The sequence below is a fragment of the Rana temporaria genome, chromosome 2 (genome assembly GCF_905171775.1).
Source record: "Rana temporaria chromosome 2, aRanTem1.1, whole genome shotgun sequence".
Lineage (NCBI taxonomy): Eukaryota > Metazoa > Chordata > Amphibia > Anura > Ranidae > Rana > Rana temporaria.
Window position 1 is genome coordinate 282,850,122 of NC_053490.1, and position 8,481 is coordinate 282,858,602.

The 8,481-nt window shown below is 41.2% G+C and overlaps 1 long non-coding RNA gene and 7 other non-coding genes across 11 annotated transcripts; all 8 read right to left on the reverse strand.

The window, feature by feature from the left end:
- Nucleotides 1-901: 901 nt before the first annotated feature.
- LOC120926856 lies at nt 902-8,235 on the reverse strand. 4 transcript variants are annotated; one of them, XR_005746997.1, is made up of 9 exons: nt 8,077-8,235; nt 5,476-5,527; nt 4,621-4,696; nt 3,146-3,200; nt 2,291-2,320; nt 1,874-1,902; nt 1,568-1,693; nt 1,163-1,191; nt 902-983 (listed from the first exon to the last, which is right to left on the reverse strand). It is a non-coding gene; the product is annotated as an uncharacterized LOC120926856 (long non-coding RNA). The 4 variants fall into 4 exon arrangements; XR_005746996.1 differs by having other exon boundaries at nt 909-1,191; nt 8,077-8,233; XR_005746995.1 differs by having other exon boundaries at nt 902-1,693; nt 8,077-8,228.
- Nucleotides 1,052-1,126, reverse strand: LOC120929815. The gene has a single exon (XR_005747512.1). It is a non-coding gene; the product is annotated as a small nucleolar RNA SNORD99 (small nucleolar RNA).
- Nucleotides 1,762-1,836, reverse strand: LOC120929816. Its single transcript, XR_005747513.1, has one exon. It is a non-coding gene; the product is annotated as a small nucleolar RNA SNORD99 (small nucleolar RNA).
- On the reverse strand, nt 2,162-2,231 carry LOC120929774. The gene has a single exon (XR_005747474.1). It is a non-coding gene; the product is annotated as a small nucleolar RNA SNORD49 (small nucleolar RNA).
- LOC120929813 lies at nt 2,398-2,469 on the reverse strand. The gene has a single exon (XR_005747510.1). It is a non-coding gene; the product is annotated as a small nucleolar RNA SNORD65 (small nucleolar RNA).
- LOC120929786 lies at nt 3,268-3,401 on the reverse strand. Its single transcript, XR_005747485.1, has one exon. It is a non-coding gene; the product is annotated as a small nucleolar RNA SNORA44 (small nucleolar RNA).
- On the reverse strand, nt 4,920-5,056 carry LOC120929765. Its single transcript, XR_005747466.1, has one exon. It is a non-coding gene; the product is annotated as a small nucleolar RNA SNORA16B/SNORA16A family (small nucleolar RNA).
- On the reverse strand, nt 7,903-8,041 carry LOC120929763. The gene has a single exon (XR_005747465.1). It is a non-coding gene; the product is annotated as a small nucleolar RNA SNORA16B/SNORA16A family (small nucleolar RNA).
- Nucleotides 8,236-8,481: the final 246 nt, after the last annotated feature.

Consider the following 8,481-nt stretch of genomic DNA (forward strand, 5'->3'; position numbering starts at 1 on the left):
AAGCACAGCGCTCATTTTGTACATAGAAAATACTAGATAACAGGTTGAGGATTACAACACCAATTCTCTGGTCAGCAGTACCAGCATAAGGATGACATTGGACATCCAATCAAATTTAACCCACCCGCAACAGACAGCGGGAGAAAGACTTATCCTGGGTGGACATCATATGACATTGCGCCTTTAAAAGCACTAGGGGTGCGTGTCAGCAACACATGTCCGAGGACCTGGCCACGCACGATTGCTCAGTAACTGAGCAGGAAAGTGGATCTGTGTGTAAACACACGGTCTGTCAGGGAGACCGATGGTGTGTCCCTTGTATATACAGACAACTATCGGTCACTCCCCTCACAGTAAGAACCACCAATTAGGGAATACATTAACCCCTTCCAGTCACATTTTAGTAATAGATGAATTTTTATAGCAGGGATCGCTATGTGAATGGTCCCAAAAATGTGTCAAGTGTCTGCTGCAATATTGCGGTCACGATTAAAACAAAAAAAGCTGCCATTACTAGTAAAAATGCTACCAATCTATCCCCTATTTTGTAGATGCTAGAATTTACACAAACCAATCAATATACACTTATTGCGATTTTTTTTACCAAATATATGTAGAATATCAGCCTAAACGGAGGAAAAAGTAAAAAAAGATATTATACCTAAAAATAATATTTTGTGTTTTCAAACTTGTCCCTTTGTTTATAGCACAAGAAAATACCGCAGGTGTTCAAATACCACCAAAAGAAAGCCATTTTGGGGGGGGGGGGAACAATTTTATTTGGGTACAGTGTTGCATGACTGTGCAATTGTTAAAGTGTGAAAGCTGAAAAATGGTCTAGGCAGGAAGGGTGTGAAAGTGTCCTGTAGGCAAGTGAATAAATAAATCCAACTAAACAGACTGACAAGTTAAGGCAAGATTTTTATTCAGTTATGGGTATCATATGCAGCAAATTAAAGCCATTTCTGTTCTTCATGCAACTCCTGCAAAAGAAAATTGTGGAAAGTGTTAATCTTATGGCAATGGGGTTTAGTTACAAGTTATTGCATTACACTGGTCTCAGTCCCATATCCGCATATCTCATCCAAACTGTCCACAGATTTTGTTAAACTCATCATGGACCAGTATAATTTTTTTAATTTAAGTCTTGTGGCAATCTTACCTTTTTTTTTATTACACCAGCCTGTAACCCTGGAAAAAAAAAAAAAAAAAAGTTACATCACAGAAAAGAGCAAATATAAGCTGAGCCCAAACACCAAATCAACCATTTGTCCTCTACACTGGAACCCTTGCAAGCCAAATGTTTGAGCTGAATACCATCAGGTCTAAATTTGATTCCACTGAATACAAAGAATTTAATTGACAAGTTGGCGATCCCTACAGACAACTAGATATTCAGTCTACGTCAGCGATTGGAAAGATACACGACTACCACATAGTGCATCACTTAGTTTGTGGTGTCTGGTCTTTGCACATGGATTTATTTGAATCACATTTTTTTGTATCCATTATGGAGCATGTCACTACAAGCATTGTGTTCCGACACGTCTAGCACCACACCAATTACCTATATTTCCATTTATTTTGAGTGCTGGCTGCTTCTTGTGGTTTAGCGCAGTTTTTCCCTCTTTTAAGATTATTATTCAGTTATGGGTATCATTTCAGCAAATTAAAGCCATTGTTAATGCAACTCCTGCAACAGAAAATTGGGGAAAGTGTTAATCTTATGGCAATGGGGTTTAGTTACAAGTTATTGCATTACACTGGTCTCAGTCCCATATCCGCATATCTCATCCAAACTGTCCACAGATTTTGTTAAACTCATCATGGACCAGTATAATTTTTTCCAATTTAAGTCTTGTCACAATCTTACCTTTTTTTTTATTACACCAGCCTGTAACCCTGGAAAAAAAAAAAAAAAAAAAAAAAAGTTACATCACAGAAAAGAGCAAATATAAGCTGAGCCCAAACACCACATCAACCATTTGTCCTCTACACTGGAACCCTTGCAAGCCAAATGTTTTTGCAATGTTTGCAGACTAGCTATATGCAAGTTTGCTCTAACAAATTAAAGCAATCAAAAATAGGGAAACTTTCTACTTGCATCATTTTAAAGGTATAAAGGCGAGGTGAAATAATTTGTAATAAGTGCTAAACTGCAATTCAGAGGAAAATTTCTCGTCAGTTATCGCATCTGACGGCACTTCCTATTCCGGAGTCTCATCATGTTACAGTATTAGCACAAAGAAACTTCCAATATAAGACTTGATACAGATGTTCAACAACTTACTTCAGTTTAGTTACTGAGGGACACTTCATTCTGTATAACAAAATAAAAAACACCATTTAGAGATTTTATTAAATCAATGTTCGAGTGAATAAATACAGAAGTGATGCATTCAGAAAACCGCTTCTCAACAGGAGAGTTCTGCCGGTAATTCCAGCTATATTAGATTGTTTTCATCATGAATATCACCAATCCAGCAGTAACGGTTGAGTAGGTGGGAATTAAGATACAGCCTGAGGGGGTTACCTCTACCACACATCAGATGTACAACAAGATTAGCAGGAGATGCATACTAAACAGAACTTAAGCTGGTGGCATAGCAATTGGCTGCCTTTAAACCAAACGCTCCCAGCTATTAAAGTTTAATAAAAAAAAAATTGCATAGTGCAAGGCTCCATTTACATGTGTATGATAGGACTTCAAAAGTTGTGCCAACTTTGGATGGGTACAACTTTCAGGCAACTTCTGAGGGTTATCATTGAAGTCTATTGGCCCTCAAGTTGAGTCATGAAAGTCAGACCAAAGTAGTGCATGAACTACTTTGAAGTTACACATATATGAATGGTATCATTCAAAAACATGGAGAACTACTTGTCGTGCAACTTGACATCAAAGTTGCACAAGTATGAATGGAGCCTAGGGGGGAGTGTTATACACCACACACAAGCCAACATAAGTCTTTAACTGTACTTTTTTGCCATTTGATGCAACTAGCAGGAAAAGGGGAGAAGCAACTGGCAGGGAGTAAACACAAGTCACTCAAGACCTAGCATTTCTGTACACCATCTCTAATGGTCTCATTTCACCAACACAAGTGTAAAGGCCACCAGTCAATCTTATTAGGAAAAGCTGCATTACCTTGGACCCAAAAGGTTCTGTCATGCATTAAATGCATTCAGCCACAGTCTACAAGCTGCAAAATAAAAACAGCAACATCAGTAAGGTTCAAACATTACTATAAAATACTTAATAAAAGGCAAAGTTGTGGGAGGGTTGAGTGACAGCTCATGGAACCAGGTGTAAAACCAAAGCTGTCAAAGCCCCTCAGTTTCTCTTGCATGAAGTTGGAGCTCCTGCTGCTATGAGCTAGTTGCAGGCCTCGGTTCACATGCAGTGACTAAAAGCAGCTCATCTTCACAGCTACTGTAACAAGAGCTCAAAAGACCATGCCCAGGCTGCGCCTTTTGGTACCCCTTAGGCTGTGCCACATTGTCACTGGACAAGAGTCAACTATAGTAGTGCATTTATGCACTATGGAGAGACATGTTTCAGTGTCCAGGTCTACTAGAGAAATCTTTAAGCATCTGGACAGAAACTGCAGTACAGCCTTCCTCCCTTGCATGAACATACTAACTTTAAAAGCAGCAAAACAAATTCAGCACCAGCCAACAGAAGTTGGCAGATTGTAAAAGAGCAATTGTCACAGCAGGAGTTTATAAACTAAAGTTGTGATGTAGACAGATTTAACACATGGTTACAGAATTTTATACACAAATTGCTCCCTCAACTACTATAAAGTAGCACGGAACAAAATTAAACCCGTCTGTAGTGAAAACAGGTCTCATCTTCAGCAACTTTGCAGCAAATAACTGTCCAATTTGATAAACATCCCCTGTAAGATTTGTCCAAGCCATCACATGAGCAGACCAAGTGGGTCTGCCCGTCAGTTTCACTGAGACACAACTGAACCCTTCATTGCCCTCTAGAGGAGTAGATGCAAGTACATGGCCGTGTGACCATTTTGCAGTCACATCTGCTAACAGGCTAATAGAGGGGGGGGGGGATCTATTCCCCAGCCATCCAGCAGATCAGGCAGTCAATTTACATCTGAATGCCCAGAGAGCTGGATGTCTGCTCTACACAAGTGGCATGGACAGAATAGCCATTCGCCTGCTCAGCAGCCTCATGTGAAAGGGGTCCTAAAGAAAATCAGTAGAAACCGTGCTGCCATTGTCTACCTCTCCTGCTGAAGATGCTAGATGTCTGGCTGATCTCATGACTTTAGGCCTTACCCAAAACAAGTAAAAACTAAAATTAAAAATTAAAGGCAGAAAGCCAGTGAGGATTAGGCCACATGCAGAATAAAAAAAAAAAAAAAAAAATATAGGACATGCTAAAACAATGGTGGCTGAACACTGTCTGGACCCATACATTACAGAATTGTGCATTGTCCTGGAGCACAGCTCCAATAACCATGCCGCTCATGTGCATGTATCCTCAGGGAGTAATCAGTTTGAGGTGAGCAACATTAGATGCATGCACTTTGGATGGGGAGGGGGGTTCTCATTTGAGGCAATGCAACTTCTAGAGTTTTAGCTTTGACATATACGTACCCATTTCCAATTCCACTCAAACACAAGTGTTGACCCTGGGATGCATCATATGTGCAATTAGTTCTTTAGAGTATACCTAAAGGGTGGAAAAAAAAATTTGAGTTAAAACTAATCAGTACAAACCATGGAGCAAAATAAAGCCATGTTTGAGCTCCACTACAAATATAAGCAGCACTGAAATAAACCCAATTCACCGATTAGGCAAGTGATAAAAAATGAAACCAACCTTTAACGCTAGAATTAAAAAAAAAATTTTTTGAGGAAAAAGCATAAATAATCCCATCACTACTGAAGCATACAAGTGTCATTTCCTGAAAATGTTGCCAAGTAAGCACAGGAATCCCTAAATGGCGACCGTCGAGGAAATGTTTATCTAGGCTCACTACTATCCACAGCAGCAAAAAAAAATGCTGTCATGGCTTGGATTAGAGCCAAAGTTTAATCAGTGCTAAAGCAGATTGGTGCCAATCTTTAGGAGTACCAGAGCGGAGGCTGGATGGTGCATGGGAAATCCTGGACTTTTAATAAGCCCCTCCTTTTAAATAATCCAGTACTGCAGAATAAGCGACATGTTAAAGCAAAACTAAACAGTTTGTTAAATACTGCAAGCAGATAGCAGTTTTTTACAGGACATGCCATATCTCTTCTGCATTAATACACTCAGTCTGTTCAGTTTACTGAATGTACACTCCAGCATAGTTGGCTATGCTGGAATGATCTCCTCCCCCTCAGTCAATGAAGAGGTTAAAAACCCAGCAGCCAGTGAGGACACAACTGGAGAGTATACCGTGAGCTTTGTTATTTTAGGGCAAAATCTATATTCATAACAGGTGTATATAAAAACAAAGGACTCACCGAGAGCTTGGTACACAATGCATTTTCTGTGAATTTAGTCAGGAACAAAAACCTATAATGAAAAGAAATTGAGTCAACTAAAGCAAAAACTTCAGAAAAACACTTCAGAGCAAAGATGTCACAGCGCACATGGCAGTAAATAAGATTGCCTAGGCTCCATGCACACTGGACGCCAAAATAATGTTATAAAAATGCCAGTAGCTTTGCAGGGAAGTTTTTCAACATTTTTTCCAATAGCATTTTTCTTCATATTTTATTTTAATGGATCAAAAACGCTGGCAAGCCACATTTAAACATTTATTAGTGTTTTTTAGGATAAACATCCCATGTGTGCATTTACACATAGGCTAACAAGAGTGGGGCCAACAAGAAAGGAGCTTTTTTGTTTTTTTTGCACCCAAACTCCAATAGACTGCAGTTTCAGCTCCAGTGTACATGAGCCTTAAAGGCAACCTGGATGTAAGCACCAATACATGTTGGCCAAGGACTCCACTCCCTTGTAAGAATCCCTGTGCCCACACATACAAGCAGCTTGCTCATGGTACCAGGTATGTTGCATAAATATAACAAAAAGTGAATTGGCTGCTCAGTGCAAGTGGTATTACTAAAACTACAGCAGACATGCACAGTAACCAATCAGCTTCATGTTTTAGTCAAGCTTCACAAATTAAAGCTAGACAACAACTGGATGCCATGCACAGCTTCTCCTGTCTTCACAACACCCCCACATTGCAGTGCAGTGTTAACTAGCCCCAATAACCCATTGACATTAAACTCTAAATCGCACATTTTCCCGTGTTATAAGTAGAGGGAGCCCTCCTGTATACATTGCAGTGTGTATAGTGACTACAACAAGGCGAGTGGCTTGTTAGGCTGTCCCCTGTATTACATGGAAGGGAAAGCTCTGTCATCCTGTATACACAGTGTATAGCGACTATAATAAGGTGGGTGGCTTGTTAGGCTGTCCCCTGTATTACATGGAAGGGAAAGCTCTGTCATCCTGTATACACAGTGTATAGGGACTATAATACGGTGGGTGGCTTGTTAGGCAGGCCAAGCTACATTGCACAGTGTATAGCGACTATAATAAGGTGGGTGGCTTGTTAGGCTGTCCCCTGTATTACATGGAAGGGAAAGCTCTGTCATCCTGTATACACAGTGTATAGGGACTATAATAAGGTGGGTGGCTTGTTAGGCTGTCCCCTGTATTACATGGAAGGGAAAGCTCTGTCATCCTGTATACACAGTGTATAGGGACTATAATACGGTGGGTGGCTTGTTAAGCAGGCCAAGCTACATTGCACAGTGTATAGCGACTATAATAAGGTGGGTGGCTTGTTAGGCTGCCCCCTGTATTACATGGAAGGGAAAGCTCTGTCATCCTGTATACATTGCAGTGTATAGTGACTATAATAAGGTGGGTGGCTTGTTAAGCAGGCCCCTGTATTACATGGAAAGGGAAGAGCTGTCATCCTGTATACATTGCACAGTGAATATATAATAAGGTGGGTGGCTTGTTAGGCAGTCCTGTATTACATGGCAATGGAGATCTCCCAGTCCTGTATACATTGCACAGTGTATATCGTGACACTAACAAGTTGAATGGTTCATTAGGCAGACCCTATTATATGTAGAGGAAGTACCTGGGTACACACTGACTATATAACAAAGTGGGTGGCTCATTTGACAGACCCCAATATTATATGTAGAGGAAGTGATCCTGTATACATTGCAGTGTATAGGGACTACAACATGGAGGGTGGCTTATTATGGAGGCCCCCTGTATTACATGGAAAAGAAAAGCTCTGTCATCCTGTGTACATTGCAGTGTATAGTGAGTGAAAATAAAATTATATATATATATATATATATATATATATATATATATATATATATATATATATATGGCAGTGGCTTGTTAGGCAGGCCCTTGTATTACATGGAAGAGCTCCCAGTCCTGTATACATTGCACAGCATATATAGTGACTATATCATATGGTGGGCGGCTTGTTAGGCAGGCCCTTGCATTACATAGAAGAGCTCTCAGTCCTCCTGTATACATTGCAGTGTATAGTGACTATATCATATGGTGGATGGCTTTAGGCTGGCCCCTGTATTACATGGAAGAGCTCAGTCCTCCTGTATACATTGCACAGCATATATAGTGACTATATAACATGGTGGGTGGCCCCTGTATTGCATAGAAGAGCTCAGTCCTCCTGTATACATTGCACAGCATATATAGTGACTATATAACATGGTGGGTGGCCCCTGTATTGCATAGAAGAGCTCCCAGTCCTCCCGTATACATTGCACAGCATATATAGTGACTATATAACATGGTGGGTGGCTTGTTAGGCAGGCCCCTGTATTACATAGAAGAGCTCCCAGTCCTCCCGTATACATTGCAGTGTGTATGACTATAAAGCGTGTCTCTCCCCTGAATGTTGCTATGCTCCCGCACAGTACAGCAGGAGCAGCGACCGTCGTGGGAGAAGTCTACTCTAGGCCTCTGTATGACCGCGCTAGTTACATAGCCACTAGCACGGCTTCGATCAGGGCCGCTTCTAGAACATTCCACCACACCCCTCCAATACATACCTGCTTATGTCAGTCAGGTGGTCGGGGAAGTGTACAGCGCATAGCCCGGGATACAGGCGAGCGCAGACACGAGGATGGCTCCGGCTTGCCTATTCCTTCCATTCTGATCATATGTGCAAACCAGCCAGGAAGAGAACTAACAATTCCACGCTGCTCTATTTGTACTGGTAAACGCCCTCCTGTCTTCTCATCTGATTGGCTGACACTCAGTGGGCTGGACAACGCAATGCAGGATGGGAGAGCTGGGGAGGTTACATGTGCCATGCTTTGTATCAGAATGAATGAAATCAGGACTTCCCTAATCTGTCTAAGGTTCCTTCTCATAACTGGGGAGGCTGGAAAAGGGAGGGGCTTATTTTTTCCCTCACATTTGGCCATCTTGCTACACCCCGCGCTCCTCCACAC